This window comes from Coregonus lavaretus (genome assembly GCF_964263955.1).
Source record: "Coregonus lavaretus genome assembly, chromosome: 31".
NCBI lineage: Eukaryota > Metazoa > Chordata > Actinopteri > Salmoniformes > Salmonidae > Coregonus > Coregonus lavaretus.
Genome location: NC_140018.1, coordinates 26,526,789 through 26,552,084, shown reverse-complemented (window position 1 = coordinate 26,552,084; position 25,296 = coordinate 26,526,789). Strand labels below are relative to the sequence as shown.

The 25,296-nt window shown below is 42.9% G+C and overlaps 1 protein-coding gene across 2 annotated transcripts in view; it reads left to right on the top strand.

Moving 5' to 3' along the window:
• Positions 1-3,798: 3,798 nt before the first annotated feature.
• fynb (FYN proto-oncogene, Src family tyrosine kinase b) overlaps positions 3,799-25,296 on the top strand; it is a 71,776-nt gene continuing 50,278 nt past the window's right edge. For both annotated transcript variants that reach the window (XM_084149702.1, XM_084149701.1), the window contains exons 1-2: positions 3,799-3,936; positions 19,235-19,303. The gene's annotated coding sequence lies outside the window, so the exon portion shown is untranslated. The remainder of the gene's footprint in view (positions 3,937-19,234; positions 19,304-25,296) is intronic.

Sequence of the window (25,296 nt, the reverse complement as noted above, 5' to 3'; positions counted from 1 at the left end):
AATTACGTTATTAATATTTCTACAGAAGGCTTTTCTGAGTGGTTACAGTGAGTGTACGACATAAAGGAGTTGAACAGCAGCAATAACACCAGAGAAACAGATCCTAGTTTGTGATCTTCAACATTGGGTGGAGCAGGATAGAAGAGTAATTTTAGGACCATGGTTTGGGTTGGAACTTATCATTTGTTATTACAGTGAATGATTTGACAGGTCTGAATTGTTCCGTTGTCATTGTAAGGTTTAGGAGATCAAGCCACAAATTCTTGTTTTGGATTAAATACAGTGTTTGCCTTGCAGTCATGTCGGCTAACCCACTGTAACATATGTTTAGTAACAGTAATCAACAGGAGTCAGGGCTTGTTGTGTTACTGATCACTGCCACTCTCTGGAGAAAAGTGGTACTTTTCTGACATCAGCTGCTGTATACAATATGTACTGTAATGAGGCACAAGCATGATGACCATGGAGATTCTGTGTTACAATATCTGCATTTCCTTTCTAGTGTTCTGTGCAATCAGTACTTTTGTTCATATATAATACATTTATACGTATGTGTTTCAGATTTACAAAACCAAGGTATGACAGGAAAATTGTATCCATACTGTGAGAAAAAACTTGAAAATCATTTGTATAAGACAGTTCTGTTTACACAATGTTTCCTATGCTGTGTGTCATTTCAAAAAGGCTTATAGCCAATGGTGAGGGGCAGCTAACGGGTTGACCAGATGCTAGTGTTAATAGACTCCACCTCATTGTGGGGAACAACTGCAGGTTCTGTGCTCTCTGACTGACTGAGTAGCTGGCACAGGCATGCAGCATGGCTGTCAATTATTCACTGCTCATGGGGCATTAGACAACAACTGGCATTTCAATTACAACAGAGGATTCTGAGAGGCAACAGCTGCAAATACCCACTGCCCCCCCCCCCCCCCCCCCACCCCCACCCCCACCCCCACCCCCCCACGACACTGCCATGCAGGGAGCTCAGAGCTGTTGTAGTGTACTTTGTGAAAGCTTTGACTAAATATTTAATGGTTGTAGTGGCATTGTCTGTGGCAATGCATGTACAGTTGAAGTCTGAAGTTTACATACACTTAGGCTGGAGTCATTAAAACTCCAGCCAAACTATAGTTTTGGCAAGTCGGTTAGGACATCTACTTTGTGCGTGACACAAGTAATTTTTCCAACAATTGTTTACAGACTTATAATTCACTGTATCACAATTCCAGTGGGTCAGAAGTTTACATACACTAAGTTGACTGTGCCTTTTAAACAGCTTGGGAAATTCCAGAAAATGATGTCATGGCTTTAGAAGCTTCTGATAGGCTAATTGACATCATTTGAGTCAATTGGAGGTGTACCTGTGGATGTATTTCAAGGCCTACCTCCACAAGTCTGGTTCATCCTTGGGAGCAATTTCCAAACACCTGAAGGTACCACGTTCATCTGTACAAACAATAGTACTCAAGTATAAACACCATGGGACCACGCAGCCGTCATACCACTCAGGAAGGAGACGCGTTCTGTCGCCTAGAGATGAACGTATTTGGTGCGAAAAGTGCAAATCAATCCCAGAACAACAGCAAAGGACCTTGTGAAGATGCTGGAGGAAACAGGTACAAAAGTATCTATATCCACAGTATAACGAGTCCTATATCAACATAACCTGAAAGGCCGCTCAGCAAGGAAGAAGCTACTGCTCCAAAACCGCCATAAAAAAGCCAGACTATGGTTTGCAACTGCACATGGGGACAAAGATCATACTTTTTGGAGAAATGTCCTCTGGTCTGATGAAACAATAATGACCATAATGACCATTGTTATGTTTGGAGGATAAGGGGGTGGCTTGCAAGCCGAAGAACACCATCCCAACTGTGAAGCACGGGGGTGGCAGCATCATGCTGTGGGGGTGCTTTGCTGCAGGAGGGACTGGTGCACTTCACAAAATAGATGGCATCATGAGGAAGGAAAATTATGTGGATATATTGAAGCAACATCTCAAGACATCAGTCAGGAAATTAAAGCTTGGTCACAAATGGGTCTTCCAAATGGACAATGACCCCAAGCATACTTCCAAAGTTGGGGCAAAATGGCTTAAGGACAACCAAGTCAAGGTATTGGAGTGTCCATCAGAAAGCCCTGACCTCAATCCTATAGAAAATTTGTGGCAGAACTGAAAAAGTGTGTGCGAGCAAGGAGGCCTACAAACCTGACTCAGTTACACCAGCTCTGTCAGGAGGAATGGGCCAAAATTCAACCAACTTATTGTGGGAAGCTTGTGGAAGGCTACCCGAAATGTTTGACCCAAGTTAAACAATTTAAAGGCAATGCTACCAAATACTAATTGAGTGTACGTAAACTTCTCACCCACTGGGAATGTGATGAAAGAAATAAAAGCTGAAATAAATAATTCTCTCTACTATTATTCTGACATTTCACATTCTTAAAATAAAGTGGTGATCCTAACTGACCTAAAACAGGGAATTAAATATCAGGAATTGTGAAAAACAGAGTTTAAATGTATTTGGCTAAGGTGTATGTAAACTTCCGACTTCAACTGTATGTAAAGTAGGCCTACTGTCATTGTAAAGCCTGATGTGAAAAGATACATTGTTCGAAATTACAGAGAAGCTAGTCTGAAACAAGGGTACAGCTGTAGGCAAACATCTCCATAGAATATCATGGCCACACTGACATTAGTTCTGGTATTACGGTAGATTTGTGCTCGAGTATTTTTTTATTTGGCAACTGTAGTGTAAGCGGGATAAACACCTCCGTTCTGTACATTAACTTTGAAAAATAAACCCTGTAAAGGGAGGAGGCAGAGTGCGTCGTCCATTATTTCCAAGGTAATGTACAGAACTTTAGCGTTTATCCGTTAAATATACCATGGCTTTCAGCCAATCAGCATCCAGGACCCAAACTACCTGGTTCATAATAAGGGATAACTGGGGACAGTTTGAGTAATGGGAACTGATAATTGTTGTCATTAAGCAGCAGAGGGCGCCCAACGCAATGATGATCAGAGCGCAGCGTTAACGCGAGGAATCATTGATTGCATTCCAAAATCTTTGATTGAATCGCACTGATGATGATGAGAAGGATGAGGATGAAGATGATGATAATAATGATGAGAAGGGGGACATTGCATTGTCCCACAATGCAATGTACACCTTTTCCTTGTATTGAGCAGTTATTCTGTATTATCTTCTCAACTCGAAAAGTATCTAACACGTGGTATTCATGTAGGCCTATAGGCATGTTAATTGGACACGCACCGTTCCAGTTTTCCATTACAACATCCAATTTTTTCATAGCCTATAATGTGAAGTAGGCATGTATCATCCTTCCATCTATTGATTAACATTCATTATGGGCAACCACGCCTTGTCCTAGTCTAGACCCCAAATTAATCTGATGTCATGGAAATACTTCTAATGCAATAGTCTCTCAACCGCAACGCATTCCACATAGGCCTAACCTATTGGCTTTATCTAACCTGGGGCGCGTCCAGCAGGATACAACATTTTGGAACGTTCAGATATAAATATGTTAAAACAAAAAAGCTTCTCCAACATATAAAACAAGAAATCATGTAGGCTCTATTTATGGCATTTCTATCTGCAACGTTCGAGCACGTTTGGCAACTGAACGTGGCCCTGTTTACAATCCCCTCTTCCTCACTAAAAACATCCTCCCATTCTATTTGCTGGCGGTGTTGCCAATCACTCCACTGGTCCCGTTAGTTTAATTGTGGCCCTGCAAAGACAACGCCATCACACTCAGCAGCTACAGCGAGCGAGTGGGGCAGCACGAAGATAGCACCGGATTTCTGCAAGCTATTTGGCTATTGTTGTCACAAAAACAATAAGCGTCTGTCTCATCTACAACTGCAATGGAATACATTCGTCCGGTTAATTAGACGCCTTCGAATCGGTAAGGAACCATTTATCCTTTACTATCCCGTTTCTGCTGAATCGCTCCATATAGCTAACAATGCGAAATGAATTACTTTGATTTTATCAACGCTTGATTCGAACAGCAAATGGGGTCTATTTAGTGTGTTCTTGTGGATAACGTATTTGGTCTCTTGTCTGTAGGCTGATGTTACAGAGCAGATTTTTCCGAAATATATTGGCTGCCTTTTCCATAATAAGAACGGGAAAATTGCATTGGCCAATTACAAGTATCGATCGTCGAACGCCTTATGTGTATTCATTAGAAATAAAATCAATGTGCTGGGTCTGCAAAAACAGTCAACCTTCAGTGCCTTGTCGCATTGAGCCGCTTGGTGGATTTGTTTAGTATACAGCACTAGTAGCCTAGTGATAACCCTCTCTATTAACATTCTATCCAATTCATTCATAAACGATGGCATCATGATGAAGGATACAATGTAGCAAATGCTCCTACGTAGGGAAGGCTATGTTTATTTCTTGATTGGATTCTATTGGTTGACTACTCTTTATATGGTGGAGTGCTATAGTCAACCAGTGAACAAGCTTGCCATTACTTGGTTGTGAAGACCGTCGTATGCTCCTACTGTATGTTGCCAACTTGTATTCCTTCACATCCTTTACTATGTGTTCATCATAGCATTTGTTGATGACCCACTTTTTCCATAAGAATAATTTTGAAATATTACAAGACTTGACTAATTCAGAATAACAATGCTATTTATGCATATTTCAAATAATCTTAATTACATGAAGTGGGTTGGATAATAACCTCCTCAATGAATACTCCTGAGAATATCCCGTCTTTGAGAATAAACCAAGCCATTGTTGTGAAATTGATTGCCACTTTCCTTTGATAGTTGGGGTCAATTGTGCTGGTTGACCTCCACATTCTTCTATACAATACTAGGCATCCTTCCTAAAATCAAGTCATGATGAATGCACTTACGCTATTTCCTCTGTGCAGTACAGGTCACAAAAATAATAACTGGTTGTAATTACATAGCTGTGGCCTAGTTTACATAGGCCTATACATTGTCATTGTTTTGGATTATGCTTACTGTACCAATTGGGAGTACAAAGAGCATGCCTAACAATTTGATTGTTTGTTTCTTATTCTTTAACTCCTTGTCAACAAAGGTCAGATGCCATACTGAGCTATATTTGGTCAATTTCCTTCATACCCTGTAGGAAGGTTTTGTCAAAGACAGGTTAAATACACTACATGATCAAAGTATGTGGAAAACTGCTCTTTGAACATCTTATTCCAAAATCATGGGCATTAATATGGAGTTGGACTGCCAGATGGTGAAGCGTGATTCACATGTTTCCACTGCTCCAGAGTCCAATGGCGGTGAGCTTTACACCACTCCAGCTGACGCTTGGCATTGCGCATGGGGATCTTAGGCTTGTGTGCGGCTGCTCGGCCATGGAAACCCATGTCATGAAGCTCCCGACGAACAGTTCTTGTGCTGATGTTGCTTCCAGAGGCAGTTTGGAACTCGGTAGTGAGTGTTGCAACCGAGGACAGACGATCTTTACACGCTACGCGCTTCAGCACTCGGCGGTCCCGTTCTGTGAGCTTGTGTGGCCTACCACTTTGCGGCTGAGCCGTTGTTGCTCCTAGAACCTTCCACTTCACAATAACAGCACTTACAGTTGACCAAGGCAGCTCTAGCAGGGCAGACATTTTATGAACTGACTTGTTGAAAAGGTGGCATCCTATGATGGCGCCATGTTGAAAGTCACGGTGTCCACATACCTTTTCATATATAGTGTATAATAATCTGTTCTGTGTCAATTTGTTGTGTATTGTATTGCACAATGCATGTTTTGTTGGTGTAGGTTACTGGTTTGAATAGTGTGTTTTCCTGTACGGTAGTTGATGTCGGGACTATCTTGTCTCTCCATCATCTTGGTTTTCTCTTCAAGTTGCTTACTTCTTCACTAACTTGTGGGCTACATATCATATATGCTGCTCTTCAGTATTGATGTGAATAACTCTCTCAAATTGAGCTAAGAATGTTAAGACAACTTGCCTAGGCTTGTACTATTATCCCTATTTCCAGAGTTCCTGTTTCTGACTTGATTTACTATAAGTATTTTACAGAAAAGCTGCTTGTATTACAATTGCAGAACATAGGCCTATATTGTTGGCTTGATTTCAGGTGTCGGGCATGGATGCATAGTATGATTGTTTGGTGTGAAAAGCTGTCTGCAAGGTGCTCCTGCATTTTTTGCAGGATCCACAATGGTAACCTTGGAAACCACAGAAATCCCTGCTCATGTTGAAATATCATCATACATAGAAGCCACACCTACACCAACTCAACATGGTTCACAAGGTTACGTTCCATGGACGGTCTTGTTCAAATGGTTTAGTCCTTCAAATCAAATTGTATTGGTCGCATACACATATTTAGCAGATGTTATTGCGGGTTTAGCGAAATGCTTGAGGATGTACATCAGGGATGGGCAACTGGCGGCCCTCTTTTGCACATGTGGGTACGCAGACTCGCGACTGGCCCCCACCCCCATCAAATTTGCCCATCCCTGATGTACATGAATGAGGTTTGTCTTGGCTCATTTCAGCACCAGATAGAGCAAATATTCCCTCCTCTCTCTTCAATGTTCCTTGATGTTTTGAAACAAGGTTTGGACTTTGCCACAATGCATTTTAGCCATGGTTGTCCTTGTAGAAATTTCAGCTTGGAAAGGGCAAGTGCACGCTGCTCTTGTCATAATGAACTTATCTAAAGAGGTGAGCTCTTTTGGGCAATTTATCCTAAAATCAAATCAAAATTTGTTGATCACGTACACATATTTAGTAGATGTTATTGCGGGTGTAGCGAAATGCTTGTGTTCTTAGCTCCAAACCTGATAGTAATGAGGCATGCAGAGCCTTTTCCTCTGTGTAATTCACCTCTTGGTACCTGGAGCCCAGTCAGTCTGCATACAGTGCAGTAAGTCAGACATACAGTGCTGCACTCTTTCTCCCATTCACTCCAATTCTTCTGCTGGAGAGAGAGAGCTGCCAAACCACCATGTTGCTGCTCACTGTTGATCCTGTGACAGCATGGCATGCTGCTACTCTCTGCTGTCGCACCACAGAGAGACAAAACTGCTCTGACCTGCTCATACAGTAGATAACACTATACAGTCGATACTTTGGACTGGCTTTTTCTGCTTTTCAGGTGCTTTCATTTGAACTGGGATGCTTTGGTTCATATCTTGCCCAACATCACCACATTTGTTGGCTAAATCAATTCAGGTATTTGTATAGTCATTTTGTCTGGATGTAAGCTAGTTTGATGTGCATAGCACACTCCAACCACTTTGTGCTCCATATTGACAATCTGGTCAAGTGGGGCCACTGTAGTCTTCTGTGTGACATTCCCTGTCCCCTCACCCACTCCTCTGATAGCAGAGGCCATTTTGAAAGGCCATGACCAGTGGCCTGTGTTGTGTTCAGTGCTGATGTAATCGCATAGCTGCTGTTCTGCTCTAAGCCCACATTCAGTCAGATGTGGGGCTCACGCGTGGGTCGTCCCCCTAACCTCAGAGCTCAGTAGCCGCTCTGTGCTCAGCATCAGCCCAGTGCTCCGGAGGACACATAACAACAATGATGCCATTTATGTGACAAATCTAGTGTGGGGAGATTAAATCTGTCTCTGTGTGTGTTTTACTGTTTTTGTTCAGATTGTGTGGTTTACACTAACGTACTGATGGCCTCAAATTAACAGATTTTTACAGATGAGTAAATGTTTAACCATGGATGAATGCAGAGTATGACAGCTTCACTAGGGATGTATGTGTGATGAGGTGATGTTGAAGGAGTCAGGCGCAGGAGGGTAAATCACAGAATAACAGGCTTTATTCCGCAACCACAGAGTTCCGCAGGAACGCATCAAACACTCCAGGGCGCAAAACAGGCGCACTGGAAAATACAAGGCACACAGGAAAATATCCCGGCGATACAAAATACAAGGAGCTCCACCAAGCTTCACTACTCTCCACAATAAACAATCACACACAAAGACAAGGGGGCAGAGGGAACACTTATACAGGTACTGATGAGGGGATATGAACCAGGTGTGTGTAATAAACAAGACAAAACAAATGGAATGATGAGATGAGGAGCGGCAGTGGCAAGAAGGCCGGTGACGACGACCGCCGAAGCCTGCCCGAACAAGGAGAGGAGGCAGATTCGGAGGAAGTCTTGACAGTATGTTGGCATCACAGGCGGCTGGTGGCACCTTAATTGGGGAGGACGGGCTCATAGTAATCACTGGAACGGAATCAATGGAATGGTATCGAACACATCAAACATTAGGAATGTGACCAAAATAGCTTTTTACCACCTGAGGAACATTGCCAAGGTGCAGCCGTTTCTCTCTCAGGCTGATACAGAGAGACTCATCCATGCTTTTATTACAAGCAGGCTTGACTACTGTAATGCTCTTCTGTCTGGTCTACCCAAGAACGCCATTGGTCAACTACAAAACATACAGAATGCTGCAGCACGGGTACTGACCAAGACCAGACGGAGAGCACACATAACACCGATTTTAAGGTCTCTGCACTGGCTGCCTGTGAGTTTTAGAATTCATTTTAAGATTCTTCTGTTGGTTTTTTAATCAATCCACGATTGTGCACCCCAATACATGTCAGACATGCTTTTAAGTTATGTACCCAGTAGGTCACTCAGGTCCTCTGGCACTGGCCTTTTAACTATCCCAAAGCCTAGTACCAAAAGACATGGCAGCCTTTAGGGGCGGGGGGGTGAAACTGTGGACATATTTAAAAGAGATCTTAAAACACAGATTTTTAGCTTTGCTTTTCCTTAGTTAGTGTTTTATCTTGTTTGTGTAGTAAATATTTCAGCTTTTATTTTCATTGTTTTTAATTTTTTCCTGTAAAGCACATTGCGTTGCATTCCACTTCTGTAATGTGCTGTATAAATAAAGCTTCATTTGATTTGATACCATTCCATTTACTCCATTCCAGACATTATTATGAGCCGTCCTCCCCTCAGCAGCCTCCTGTGGTTGACATGTGAAGCTAGGGGATCATATGATTTCCTCCACGTGAATCCCCCCCAAGCATCTTTGTGTTGTTTGTGCTTTTGCATTTTTACTTTAGTGATATGAAAGGCCGGTGTGTTCACTTCTTCACAGCTCGTAGACTCCACCCCAAAATTAAACATGGTGGAAAGAATATGACTGAAACCCAAGCATATGCCGCTGGGTCATTGTTGCACTAATATCATGGGATTAAATGATGTGTACAACTGATATGCTTGCATAAAATCCTGTCAAAATAGGGTTGGCTCAGGCTTCATGGAGAAGGCCATTTTGGGAATATTCCTTCAAAGGAGAATTTAATTAGCAGGAACTGTTTGTATAACAAGTCCCCAGAGCCAGATCATATCACACACACACACACACACACACTGTCCCAATCTATCTGCAATATTAAAGCTGATCTATCCCCCCCCATTTGAGAAATGTACCGGACACATATGCATTGGGTGCGTAACCTGATTAGGGCGTCTACCCACGGTGCTCAGAATGACAGAAATCACTTTTAGATGATGGTAATTAATCTTAAAACAACGTGCAAGTCGAGGATGCAATGACGTGTCCTTATCGAGCACTTTGAAGGTGTTAGAATAACTGTCCACATGTACTTTTCCTCAGCCAACAAGATGAGTAACAAACAGAAATCACTAGCCTATGCATAGGCGGCGCGTGAGTATCAAGTTTGGGGAAGCACATTTTCACCATAAAAATGCACCTTTATAATAAAGCATTTTATGCATCATCGCATTTTCAGACTTATGTAATGTGATGAGAAGATTGGATAGTCATAATTTAGGCTAATAATATAATAGAAACCGTTCAGGACACGATTAGGGGAAGCTGTGCTGATGCCCTCAAACCAATTTCAGTTGGATCAAACCAATTTCTATTGAAAAAACACAATATTTTTCCTTGAATGATATCTGTATAGTCAGGGTCACTGTTCGCAAAAAAGACTGTTCAATGCATGGCTGAGCGCATATAGCGTAGAGGCCTGGGCTATAGGCAATATCAGATACTTTTCTTCTTTATTTGCATGGGAAAAACACATTTAATGCAATTTTACTACATTTTATATGACTGGAGACATTAGCAGAATCTTTTTTAATACTACAAATTACAGGGTAGCCTACTCTGCTGACACTGACAAACAAACAGATCAATAAAAACAACGTTGTCCATATAACAGGCATATGAGAAGTGGAGACACAAATAAAATATGACGTCCATAAAACTGGAGGAGGAAATTATTGTCCAAAAATAAACTTTTAAGTGGCACTGACCCAACAATGATAGAGTGAATATGCGCAGTGAGCACTGGGGATATGGCCAATGCTCTCTGCTGGTTCCAATAAGATAGGCTATAGGCCTACTGTTGTTCGCTCAATTAAGTTGAGCATTTTTATAATTTAAAGACAGATTACTATTTTCATTGTCTCCCCTTTACGGCAATAGTAATTTGCTTTCCAAATTATGATTTCCCGCAATTACATTTTTAAATATTGCGATATGCCTGGCTGGGCCTCCCTACTTTTCACTGACAGTCGCAACTCAATAATCATCTATTTGGTATTTGCCATGTGCACTGCCCAAATTTACTTCTGACTACAGGCAATGCGGTTTAAAACAATCCACAACTTATTTTGTTTTTAAGGCTAGCTGAAGCTAATGATCCTCTGTGGCCAAATCATGCTTTAGTAGCCTATTTTGAATAATTGTATTTATGTATAGACAGGATTAGGCTAATTAGGCTATATAATTTGGGAATTTAATTCAATTTACTTAGGGAAAGCTTAGTTTCCCCTACCTAGCCTTATGGACGTGCTGCCTATGACCTGATGTCAATCTACTAAACCCCATAGTATAAAAGTTTACCTATTCTATTGGTCAGCTTGTCGAGAAAGAAATAGCCCAGACAGACTCAGGGACAGTTGTGGAACAATAGATCTCAAATTCATACAACCAGTAGGCCTAGGGTACATAAAAAATAACGTTAAAAAGCTGATGCAACAGATCAGAACATTTAGCTTAATGTTAATAAACTATTATTTCCTCAAATTATTAGCGCAGCAATGTGCACAAGGCAGTAAACTACGCGCGAATGTGCATTTGGCTACCGGACAATGAAAGAAAGTTGAAAACCAATAGAACATGATTTCAATGGCATATGGTTTCAATGGCATATGGAAATCTTTATAAAATAATTACCTCTACGGATATGGTCGGATTTTGCATAGGCTACTTTGAAGCAAGGTAAAACATGCCTCATAATATGTAGTAAAATAATTAAGTAGCTACACTGACTGAAAATATAAATGCAACATGTAAAGGGTTGGTCTCCTTTGCCAAGATAATCCATCCACCTGACATGTGTGGCATAACAACAAGCTGATTAAACAACATGGTCATTACACAGGTGCACCTTGTGCTGGGGACAATAAAAGGCCACTAAAATGTGTAGTTTCGTCACACAACACAATGCCACAGATGTCTCAAGTTTTGAGGGACCGTGCAATTGGCCCATGGTGGCTTTGGGGTTATGGTATGGGCAGTCATAAGCTATGGACAATGAACACAATTGCATTTTATCTATGGTAATTTGAAGCACAAAGATACCGTGGTGAGATCCTAAGGCCCATTGTCGTGCCAATAATCCGCCGCCATCTCCTCATGTTTCAGCATGATAAAGCACGGCCCAATGTTGCAAGGATCTGTACACAATTCCTGGAAGCTGAACATTTCCCAGTTCTTCCAGGGTCTGCATACTCACCAGACATGTCATGGGATGCTCTGGATCGACGTGTACGACAGCGTGTTCCAGTTCTCGACAATATCCAGCAACTTCACACAGCCATTGAAGAGGAGTGGGGCAACATTCCACAGGCCACAATCAACAGCCTGATCAACTCTATGCGAAGGAGATGTGTCACGCTGCATGAGGCAAATGGTGGTCACACCATTTTCTGACTGGTTTTCTGATTCATGCCCCTACCTTTTTTTTAAAGGTATCTGTGACCAACAGATGCATATCTGTATTCCCAGTCATGTAAAATCCATAGATTAGGGCCTAATGAATTCATTTAAGTTGACTGATTTCCTTATATGAACTGTAACTCAGTAAAATCTTTGAAATTGTTGCATGTTGCATTTATATTTTTGGTCATATGTTTTCTAAATGCATATTGCCTCCAGCTCATTGCAAAGTGGTGTGTGACATGCTGATGAAGTCTGCCTTCCATTGCCTATGCATTTGAATGGCGAATGGGAAGCACGCTTCAATTACCAGTTGAGAAATACAAATAGTAGCTCTATTTAATCGTGGACCAAAAACTATTTTTAACACACGATTTCATTTACAGTAGAATTGTTGTGTAATGATTGGGCTTATAAAAGCGCTGTCTGACAGATTTTCAGCTCAAAGGCTCTGTACTGTGCCCTTGTGATAAATAAGTTACATAACAAATATATACACGCACCAATTTAATTCCACTAAATTATGCAACCCATAGACCGATAAGCATGACCGGTCAAATGTATTTACATCAACTGGTATTTACATCAATGAATAGGCTAAAAAGCATTATTTCATAATCAGATTTTTTCTTTCTTTTTTTGTTGTTGCCAAAAGCCGGTTATTACCGGCTAATGGAAACCCTGGTGTGTGTGTGTGTGTGTGTGTGTGTGTGTGTGTGTGTGTGTGTGTGTGTGTGCTTTTGGTTTTCTTGTGTGGGGAATGAGAAAAGTGATTTCTTGGTACTGAAAGATGTTTACAGTGAAGGAAGGAATCGCCTATATACTGGTGTGGTGTCACTAAGTGATAACTGACTATACAGATATCATTCAAGGAAAAATATTGTGTTTTTTTTCAATTGAAATTGGTTTGATCCAACTGAAATTGGTTTGAGGGCATCAGCACAGCAGCAGGGCTTCCCCTAATAGTGTCCTGAACGGTTTCTATTTTAATCTCTCTCTCATATTTAATCTCTCGAACTCCAATGTACCTTTCATCTTCAATAACGGTTTGTATTCAGGAGCTATGCAGTCTAATGGCGCTCTTCTGTGCAAACTGGCAAGACTATATTTAAGATTATATTGCTAAATAAGTACATGGATTCTACCAACCACCACCCTAAATGTTATTTCCACTGCACAAGTACTGAGGCAGCAATGATAGGTTCTCATAGCAGGTTTCCGCCATATGCTGCTGTCTGAACAACAAGCTAAATCTCCATCACATCATCGGGCAGTTTTACACACAGCTGGGAGAGCGCACAAAATATTTCCTGTGGAAAATTAAGAGAAAATGAAAACCGAGGGTTTTCCCTTTTATTACTATATGAATCAATGTTAGACTTCATATTGCCTTGTGTTGGATTGTATATAGTGAATGCTTTGTCCTTTGTTGAATGGCAGGACAATTTCTCTCTCCTAAGGGTTTTGCATATGAAATTATATCAATAACATATTGTGGGTGGTGAGATTGTGTGCCTGTGTATGTTGTGATATGTATGACTCTGACATGTATCTTCATGATATAGACTTTAAATACTGATAAATTGTAAACTTTTGCATAGTATGTCATTTTCCCCCGCCATAATAAAGTATGAATCATGTGGGTGGTGCTCTCCCCACTGAACAAGAGAATGAAGAGAGAATACAGTACAGAATGTTTGGTAATTTATGAATGATATGTTGCCCTGATGTCAAGTGTCTGCATTTTCAGGGGAAAACAAACGTCTGCTGTGTGTTTGTGGCCCAGGAAGTTTATTTTCATGAATATTTAATTAATCCTATGAATGTGCTAGCTGTGTTTAATGTAATACATATGGGTCGTTCTATGTCATTTCAGCAAGCCATGACACCGCCCATCTCAGATTGTTATGAAATCGTTTCTGTAGTTAGAAACAGATAAGATAAGTATTCCGTAAACATTATTTTGTTGAAATATTTTGATATCTGAGAAATTAAGCTAATTGATTGCACCCAAATTGGCCATTTTAATTTATATGATTCATATAATATTCAATAATTATAGTACCTAACATCCTATTTGGACCAAACTTTTTTCTAACAATGAATAAGACATGATGAGTCCAAGGAAGTGGTCAAAAGCCCCCCACACCCCATGCCAATCCCACCCCAATAACGAGTATATTGTATCAGTTCTCTGTGTTTGACGAGTAGTATGGAGCTGCAGCTAGGAGTATTGTCTCTTCATCCTATGTAAAGCATTCTCAGTGAATTTGGTGATGTTTTATTTCACCTGTTCAGAGAAATTAGTCATTGAGGTTGTTGGGTTTATGTCCCATCCTACATCCTGATTATTACCAGGCTCTTACCACTAGAAGGTGCTGTTCCTGCTATTAGGTTATTATTTTTTAAAGAACCCCCCTCCCCCCAATCCCATTGTTTAAAGGGATAGTTTACCCAAATTACAAAATTACATATTGGTTTGTGGACAAGGTACGACAGCAACCCAGGCTTTTATTTGTATTTTTTACCTTTATTTAACCAGTTAAGCCAGTTGAGAGCAAGTTCTTATTTACAACTGCGACCTGGCCAAGATAAAGCAAAGCAGTGCGATAAAAACAACAACACAGAGTTACATATGGGGTAAACAAAACAAAGTCAAAAATACAACAAAATATATATACAGTGTGTGCAATAAATAAATAGGCCATAGTGCAAAAATAGTTACAATTTCGTAATTAACACTGGAATGACAGATGTGCAAAAGATGATGTGTAAATATAGATACTGGGGTGCAAATTAGCAAAATAAATAACAATATGGGGATGAGGTAGTTGGGTGGGCTAATTTTAGAATGGCTGTGTACAGGTGCAGTGATCGGTAAGCTGCTCTGACAACTGACGCTTAAAGTTAGTGAGGGAGATAAGAGTCTCCAGCTTCAGAGATTTTTGCAGTTCGTTCCAGTCATTGGCAGCAGAGAACTGGAAGGAATGGCGGCCAAAGGTGTTGGCTTTGGATGACCAGTGAGATATACCTGCTGGAGCGCAGACTACGGGTGGGTGTTGCTATGGTGACCAGTGAGCTAAGATAAGACGGGGATTTGCCTAGCAGTGATTTATAGATGACCTGGAGCCAGTGGGTTTGGCGACGAATATGTAGTGAGGGCCAGCCAACAAGAGCGTACAGGTCACAATGGTGGGTAGTATATGGGGCTTTGGTGACAAAACATGCATGGGCAAGTTGCAGCGGAGGGTGCAGAGCTGGTGGCCGGGGTAGTGGTAGCCAGGTGGAAAGCGTGGCCACTGATTTTGTTTACCTGGCCACTGTTTCAAATGCTAACTTTTTAGCATTTGTGGCACAAATCCAATAAAATATTATCATTCACACTTCATATCCAAATCATCTATAAGTAACAATTGAGTTACACAATACATTTTTAGATACTTTAGGATGATTTGGACATGAAGCGTGAAAATGCTAATATAGGTACCATTGACTTGCGTTGGATTTGTGACACATTTGAAACAGTTAAACATTGTCTGAGCAGTGCCTGTCTGGCCTCCATCCTCTACTGTACTACTGTATACTGAAATACATCAGTACAGTCTGTATAGTAGAACTGCACAACAGGTAGCAGTTAAACTGTGTCTCTGAGGAGTGCCTGTCTGCCCTCCATGCTCCCTGCTCCTCTCTGTTGCCTCTCTGCAGCGTCATTTCTCTGCAGAGCTGATGCAGCTGCTGCTGGCTGGGGGGCTGTCAAGAGACGATTGCTCATCCTGGCATCACCCCGGCCTCCTGGCTGGAGCACCAGGCCTAGGCCCTCAATATGCCCCATTAAGATTCCCCCTCATTGCCAGGGGATAAAGCAATATTGACAGAAGTATAGAGCTTTACCTTTAGGAAGCCCAGTAAACGTCAAAGTGGCCTTAAGCCATTGTTAATGTTAATTTCTTTCTCTTTAATTACTGTAGTGGGAGAGCAGCAACAGAGCTGGATGTAATATGGGTTTATTTAAACAAACACTTCCTCTGCAAGTCATTTTGAAGGAATTTCATTGTTTTATAATTGTGTTGCGTATTCAGTGGTGACAATTACAAAGCTGGCCCTGTATTGCAAATTTCCCTAACGCTAGGTTAATGTGAGGTCTCATTGGGATATAGGCTACAGTGAGTCGTCATCCAAAATGTCATTCAACTCTAACCTTTCATTCATTGTAATCCATTGTCTCCACTGTCTGTGTAATCCTCGTGCAAACACACTCTACATTGGGGCATCCTGCCCAGTGCCCATACGCATCATCCATGGAACCAGAGCAGATATTTACATTAAGGATGTTTGTCCATTTTAATCCACCCTGGCTCTGTCAGGAAGAGTCCAAAATGGCACCCTATTCCCTATATAGTGCACCACTTTTGACCAGGTACCATAGGGCTCTGATCAAAAGTAGTGCATTATATAAGGAATAGACGCAGCCAGAGAGCCTCCATGTGAAGGCTGTCTGCTGAAATCCATTCCTGACCTGTCAATCAAATCCTCATCTGTCACAGGATAGCCTCCCGTGTAGCTCAGTTGGTAGAGCATGGCACTTGCAACGCCAGGGTTGTGGGTTCGATTCCCACGGGAAAAATGTATGCACTCACTAACTGTAAGTCGCTCTGGATAAGAGCGTCTGCTAAATGACTAAAATGTAAATGTAAAATACTGTAGATACCACTGCCATTGAAATGGCAAAGTGACTAGTCCATTCACCTTTAGAGGTAAGCCCTGAAATTAACTTGGTGTGCATTATAGGAGAGTATAGATGTAGGAGTCTGAGATAGGCCAGGGCTGTGGCTACTGTCCCTCAGGCTGTATATGGCGTGCCCCTACTTAGTACCTACCCAGCAGGCTGTGCGTGGAGAGCTCCTCCCCCTCTGCGGAGCCAGTGTATCAGCCGTAGTGTGACGAGGTGTGAATGAAGGAGTCAGGCGCAGGAGGTAAAACACCAAAGTCTAGAGTTTATTCCGTTTACATAAATAAAACGCATCCAGCGTCAATACGAAACTATCACAAGAGAAATAACAAATGGAAGAGTAGCTCAACCGAGCTACTCGCTCTCACAATGAAACAATCATTCACAAAGACAAGGGGAACAGAGGGAACACTTATACACATACTAATTAGGGGAATGAGCACCAGGTGTGTGTGATTGACAAGACAAGACATGATAAGTGGAGTGATGAGAATGGGATCGGCAGTAGCTAGTAAGCCGGTGACGACGAATGCCGAAACCTGCCCGAACAAGGAGGGGAGGCAGCCTCGGCGGAAGTCGTGACACGTAGCTTTGTGCTCTGCTCTCCTCTCAGTAAAGAGCGACAGTAAGAATGACTGAGCTCGTTGTGCCCGGCCAGTCATGTGATCTGTGTGTGGCTGAATGACTCTCCCCTGCAGGACTCAGCCTCAGCCCCATTATGTTCGAGAGAGACAGAGCATGCATGTGGACATAAATCCCGTTTCACTTCCACACACAGGGCACTGCCAGTGTATTTTTGGGACTCCCTCTGTTTCATCCACTTATACGCCCAAAATAGGATAGCTCAGCAAACCCTCAATTTGGGAAAGAATGTCAAGAAGGGTGTCTGGCAGAGCAGAATGCTACTGAATGAGGGTACTTGCTTTTTTTGTCCCTTTGTCTCCAAATAAGACTTTTAAATGTTTGTGGGGTTTTGACAAAATTATACCCTTTTTACATTTGCATGCCGTTTTATCCTTTTATATTGAATACCATCCTTTGAATAGCTATCTCAGCCATCTGTCCGTGATTTCTACAGTATAACGGAATGGCTCCAATATGTGATGTCATGACCATCCCAGAACAACAGTATGGGTCAATGGGTCAAGGAAAGTCTAAAGGAGGAGTGAGAATGTCAAACATGATTGTTGCCTGTCTCTACTGGCCCATTCTCTATTCTCTGTTCTCTGCCAGCAAGGTCTGTCTGTCTGACCAGCCACAGTCAGACAGAAGTAATAAACTACTGAAGCTGCTTCACACGTCGGGGGAACTCTCATATTTTCTGCCCACCAATTTCCTCTGGCCTCACTATCTAAATCAATATCTATTCCATTTAGCCTGATTGAGAGTTTTAATTGGAAAATCCTGTTCCTAAGGTGTTTGTATTACAGTATGGGGTGTACGATTGAAGTCCGTTTGTGCGTGCATGCCACATAATGACATGACACATGCTCCAATACAGACAGAATATTTAGACTATATACAAACTATATACAGATAGAAACAGATGCATTATAACAGCACTCTGCTTAGAAGTCAAGTTTGTGTGTTATGAGTTATCATTGCTGTTATAGATGAAGTGCGTTTAGTCAATTTGCCATGTAGCTAACCCCTGTCCCTATGGGCACAATGACTCCCCTGTGAAACATTAGTGTTTCAAAGTGCTGGCAGGGCGTGGTGCATTTCTTGTTTGGCTGTTCTCCCTTATGTGTGAATGTATTTGGCGGTAGGAGATGCTCGGTTAATGTTGTGCAAAAAGGTTATGGTTCTTCAGATCTTGCCATCTCAGTTTTTTAATGAATTTATGTATGCATATTTGTGCTTTGATCAGTTACTGCTATGATTTCTACTGGAAGGCTGAAGTGTCCTCTGTCTGTTATGAAGCCAATATTTCCACTTGCTGGGTGAAGGTTTCCTAGATACTCAAGTTGGCACAAGTTACTCAATAAATGGGTTGTTAATTGCTTAAATCATGCCTTGCCTCACGCATATCATCAGTAGTAATTCCAAGTATCAAGAGTCAAAGCTTGGTAACACCTGTCTGAGGCTCTTGATTGAAGGATACTTGATGAAAAACACTTTTGTTCAAGCTCTTTCAGGTAATACTCTTTCAGCTCAGAACATTGAATGAATTAAGCCCCCTAACTCCATCTCCCTGCTACAGGAAACGCCAGAGAGAAAAGAGGCCATCATACAGATGGGGTTTCTGATTAAGCCTGGCTCCTAGAATGTGTTCTGCGCTTCAACCTGTTGTTTACCAATGGACAGATATTGAGGTCACTGTCCAACAGAGCGCAGCCTGTCACAAGCATTAGTTCTGAGGGCTGGGGCCGGGGCAGAAATGACATTTTTGGAGTGAAGCATACAGTAAATGACATTGGCTGGCACACAGAGTTGATAGTCATATTTTATTGAATGCGATAAATGAATAATTGAATTTGTTTCTCTCCCCGCAGGGCCTCTGTTTTTTGTGGTGCACAAAGCAATGTGGAGCAAATAAATATCCTGATACGCTGAAACCAGAGGTACGTACACAGCACTCTGCCACAGCAATTACTGCTCTCAAACCAGCCAGGCTCACACACACACACACACACACACACACACACACACCAGCTGGCCACCGCTGTTCTGGAGTTTGTGCTATAGGCACTCCTGCTGTCCACAGCTACACTGTCTATCTTTGTCTACCTCTACAAGTAGGATGTTATAAACAGCACTCATAGCAAATGTGTCTTCCAGCTAGGCAGCGGGTCTGTAGTTTTGCTATTGTACCTCAAATCCCAGGTGACCAAGTCAGGAAGAAGATATTCAGTAGTATCCCCATTTGTTTCAGAGTCTCACACTGTCTGGGCGCTGTAGGGTAAAAAAGTCATAGGATGTTTTGGCTTGACTTTATGTGACCTGACTCCAATGGGATTCTGGCGGGCCGTGCTCTCTCTCTCTCTGTCTGTCTCTCTTTCTCTCTCTTTCCCTGACTGTCTGTCTGTCTCTTACTCTTTCTCTCTCTCTCTCTGTCTGTCTTTCTCTCTCTCTCTGTCTCTCTCTCTCTCTGTCTCTCTCTCTCTGTCTCTCTCTCTCTCTCCCTGACTGTCTGTCTGTCTGTCTGTCTGTCTGTCGCGCGCTCTCGCTCTCTCTCTCTCGCTCTTCTTTAATCCTCTCTGTGCTGAAAGCGAAAGCTCTCTGCGGGTTGGCCCAGAACATTACCCTACCAGCAGGTTAATCTGGTGTCACAGAGTGCACATACATGTGTTCTCACTGTCTTTATACATACAACCGTTCTGAGCAGTTATCCAGCTTTCTCACTGTCTCAATTTGATCATAATCCCAGTCTTTGCATGCTGGGCCTAGTGCACTATATAATGATAGTAAATAGGGTGCCAATTGAAACGTAGTCTATATCAGTCAAAAACACAGTGGCTTTCTTTTGCTCGGCAGTGAGCTCACTTGTTTTGTGACCATTTGGGAATATCAGCATAGAGCAATCAGCATAGAGCTCAAGCCATGCTTTGGCCCTGTCAATGGGCCTGCGCTCTGCGGTTTCCTCTTCCTATGTGTGGAGTGCAGTATGGGCAGGCCAACAGACAAAGTGGATGTATTGTGGTGGGAACCCCGCCGGTCAGTCCGGAGCAAGTGTACAACAGGCTATAAATGGAAAGGAAGCTTTTTGGGGTGGACTGAATTCCTCAACAGGGGCAGAGTGGAAACCGGTTGGTGCACAAGGGTTTCTTCTTCCAAGAACCAGCTTTAAGCTTCCATCAAGCCAGCTGGGTATTTAGCAGTCATGGCAGGTGCATACATTATGCAGGCCTCTGTTTTGTCCCAGTATATGCATGCTCTCTTTCATGCATCTAGAGTAATCCCATGATCTGGTTGAGCCATGGCGGATGGCGCTAACTGTGCACGCTGATGATGGTTTGTAATGGGAGCTTATGCGGCATGAAGATTTGTATGTGGAAATGGCTGTGACGCCTGGTGGTCTGAGTTGAGATTGTGGCAAGAGGTCCCAAATAGCACCCAATCCCTACATAGTGTAGGGAAGGGTGCCATTTGGGAGTCAGTGTGTATGATGTAGTGGTGCCTGTCTGCCTGGTTAGTAGTCATGACATGCTGGAGTAATCAGGAGCTCTGCAATGGTGTCATCATGGCATCATGGTACAGACAACCCCCTCACTGTCGCACCCTCAGTGAAACAGTGGAAAACAGATAGTGTGAGTTTGTTGTCCGTGTTGTGTGTGTGTGTGTGGGTGACGATTAGTGAGATCTGAAATGAGTCACTCGTTCCAGCGAGGTTGTTCCATGCGAAGACCTCCCATCTCCCCCTCAATTATCTGTTTTAATTCGCTCCTTTCTCTCGCCCCTGTCTCTCACGCTCAATGAATAGCTGGGGTGTGGGCTTGGAAAAACAATTCTGAAATGTCAGAGTAACCCTCAAACGGTTGTTGTTCCCCTGTGGTTGATTGTAAATCAGATGAGCCTGGGACAAAGCAGGCTGGGCTGTGGTAATGGTGGTACTCACTGCTAACCTATTGTAGCTGCACTCCGTTATGTTGACACATCTGTTGGCATTTTCCCTCCACATGCTGCTCTCATTCCCCTGTGCTATCTTAATGAAGCAATCAATTGTAGACACCAATAGCTATAAGGCAGTGGTCCACCAACCTTTTCTGAGTCAAGATCACTTTCACAGTCAAAAAGCAAGCTGAGATCTGCCGCTCAGAATTTGTTAAAGCATTGTTTTAAAAATGTAACATTAACCTAATAAAAACAGTTCTGTAGGAATGAGGTTTGTGCAATAGGCCTAATACATTATCACAGCATATTGGCTATATGCCTTTCCTGACAATATTGGTCTTCTCAGACCATATTATATTTCAAAACTCGAGCTTTGATAACAAACTAGATCAGTTGGTGTAGCACTTGCGAGGCACAGCTAAGCATAAATTGAAGTCATTTGCAAATAATTTGCTTTTTTTATTTTACTGGACTGATGGTAATTGCATTTGATGGTCATGGTGCTTTCAAGACAACTGGGAACTCTGAAATAAAACAAGGTAAAATCATGACGTCAGTGATCTTCAGGTCGGAAAGTCAGAGCTCTAGAAAGATGCCAGAGTTTGCGACTTGGAATTCTGAGTTGGATGACCGTTCAAAATGTTTTTCCCCAGCCGGATCTCATGTTTTTCAGAGTTCCCAGTTGTCTTGAACTCACTGAAGTTGGAAGTCAGAGAGTTCCGATTTCCCAGTTGTTTTGAAGACGCCATTATGCCGCATTCACGTGCTAGTCTTGGGCTCCCGAGTGGCGCAGCGGTCTAAGGCACTGCATCTCAGTGCTTGAGGCGTCACTACAGACCCCCTGGTTCGATTCCAGGCTGTATCACAACCGGCCGTGATTGGGAGTCCCATAGGGCGGCGCACAATTGGCCCAGCGTCGTCCGGGTTTGGCCGGTGTAGGCCGTCATTGTAAATAAGAATTTGTTCTTAACTGACTTGCCTAGTTAAATAAAGGTTAAATAAAAAAATATATATTTAAAAAATCGTCGGAACTAGGAAACTATGAAATGTCCAACTTGCTAACTGGTTGTAGTTATACATGTGCCGCGTTCAACGAATCAGCAAGTCGAACATTTCGGAGTTCCGACTAGCATGTGAACGCAGCACAAAGGCACAAAGGAGATAATTGTGAACTACAGGAAAAAGAAGCGGACCGAGCACGCCCCCATTCTCATCAATGGGGTTGTAGTGGAGCAGGTTGAGAGCTTAAAGTTCCTTGGTGTCCACATCACCAACAAACTAACATGGTCCAAGCACACCAAGACAGTCGTGAAGAGGGCACAACAAAACCTATTCCTCCTAAGGAGGCTGAAAATATTTGGCATGGGTCCTCAGATCCTCAAAAGGTTCTACAGCTGCACCATCGCGAGCATCCTGACTGGTTGCATCACTGCCTTGTATGGCAACTGCTCGACCTCCGACCGCAAGGCACTACAGAGGGTAGTGCGTACGGCCCAGTACATCACTGGGGCCAGGCTTCCTGCCATCCAGGACCTCTATACCAGGCGGTGTCAGAGGAAGGCCCTACAAATTGTCAAAGACTCCAGCCACCCTAGTCATAGACTGTTCTCTCTGCTACCGCACGGCAAGCGGTACCGGAGCGCCAAGTCTAGGTCCAAGAGGCTTCTAAACAGCTTCTACCCCCAAGCCATAAGACTCCTGAACATCTAATCAAATGGCTAACCAGACTATTTGCATTGCCCCCCCCCCCCCCCCCCCCCCCCCCTTTACGCTGCTGCTACTCTCTGTTTATTATCTACTTTAATAACTGTACCTACGTGTACATATTACCTCGACTAAACGGTGCCCACGTACATTGACACGGTACAGGTACCCCCTATATATAGCCTCGCTATTGCTATTTTTACTGCTGCTCTTTATTTATTTGTTACTTTTATTTCGTATTATTTTATATAGTTTTTTTGGGGGGGGGGGTTTCTTTCTTAAAACTGCATTGTTGGTTAAGGGCTTGTAAGTAAGCATTTCACTGTAAGGTCTACACCTGTTGTGTTCAGCACATGTGACAATAACATTTGATTTGATTTGAATAGACTCAGTGGAGGGAGGGAGGGAGGGAGGGAGGGAGGGAGGGAGGGAGGGAGGGAGAGAGAGCAGTCTTTCCTCCGGTGAGACTGACCAGAGAGGGGGGGGACAGTCTTCCATCGAGTCGCACCGCATCTGTCTCATACATAAATTCATGTTGTTTCTATGACCAGAGAGTGAAATATTCCTCGATATTAAAGTAGACACTACGAGCTGCTAATAATAATAAAAACGCAGGGCTATCGATACACTTGGATAATCATTCATTGCAGCTGCAGCGCGAGTGGAAGTAGAGAGAAGGGCGTGTTATGTTTTGTAATAGTGTTGAATAAAAACAGTGTTGACAGTACTGAATAAAACTTAGACATGAACTCACTCATAAAAACAGCAGCTCTTTGCTGTATTCTTTGACAGTCTCTCTCTGGTCATGGTTTTAAAAGTTATGAAATCTCACGTATGCTAGTATCAAACTTCGCTGTGGCCTGGTCATGGAAGTGGTAGGCGCACTCGATTTTAACCACTCAGTCGGAGATTGTCTTCTCAGACAAATTAAATGGTTAAAAATGGGAACACTTTGCCTACCCGGTGGGCAGGGCTTCTGAATCAAGTGCACCTACCGCCAAAAGCAGCACATTAATCAAATTAAAAAAGGAGCGCAAGCCTTTATCTTTGGCTTTTCTACAGAAATGTTTGGTGATTAGACTAGGAAAGCTTTGAAGATCGACCGGTTGGTGACCACTGCTATAGGGTATAGGATTACCACCCTATATAAAATAGGCTATAGGCCCTCTCCAGAATGGTACTATTTCCTATGAGAAACACCTCATTAAACCTCAGCAGACAGACTAAAACACTGGACTCCCCTTTAACCTTCTAGTCAGGTGGTGTTACCACAGACAGGCTCTTCTGTGGTCATGTGCTGTTCACCTCAGGAAGGAGAAACCACCTTTGTGCACCCCACCCACCCACATCATGTGGTCCTCTGTAGCTCAATTGGTAGAGCATGGCGCTTGTAACGCCAGGGTAGTGGGTTCGATCCCCGGGACCATCCATACATAAAAATGTATGCACACATGACTGTAAGTCGCTTTGGATAAAAGTGTCTGCTAAATGGCTTATTATTATATTATTATCATTCCCCAGCCTCAGACTCATAATTGCCAGCCTCTTGGTAAAGCTCATCTCCCTCTTGCCGCATCGCTATCGCTCTGTCGAGGTGCAGCGGCAGTGGAGAAACACAAGACGTCAGCTAATAAAATGCACTGACGCAGATTAGTCCCGCTGAGAGACGTCAGCTCCAGGAAACATCAAAGTGTCTCGGTGAGGAGCTTCGCTTTCGGGAGCCACCACCACCACCAGCAGGCTTTCCTCCTCCTTCACATAGAGAAGAGCTCCTCTACTCTCTCTGCCCTGCTGCTCCCATGTCAATGATCTCTTCACAGTCTCACGGCACTTGGCCAGGTTAGCAGGGCTCTCTCCCTCTAACCTGCATGCATAGGGCAAGGAAAGGAGGAGGGAGGAGGGAGGGTAGAGACGGACGATAGAGGACTGCCGGGGATGGATGTAATCGAGAGTTACAGCATGGGGCCTTTTGAAGCTCCCCCTCTCTCCTCCTTCCTCTCTCATCCCTCTCGCTCTCTCTGCAGATGAAAGAGGAGAAGGGGAGAGAAGGCGAGTCTGAGGAGTTCAGAACAGGCAGCTTAATGATCTCTGACTCATTCAACCCCTTCTTACTTTGCCTCAGTTTGCTGTTCATCTCTGTTTCTCTGGATGTGTCTGTTTGCTTGACTCAGGAAGTTAACGTGGTTGAGAGATCTTGAACGATGTCTGTGGCTGCTGCTGCAGCTCGATGCTCACTATGGTGGGGGAGTACTCTGCTGCAGGGTGTGTGTGTGTGTGTGTGTGTGTGTGTGTGTGTGTG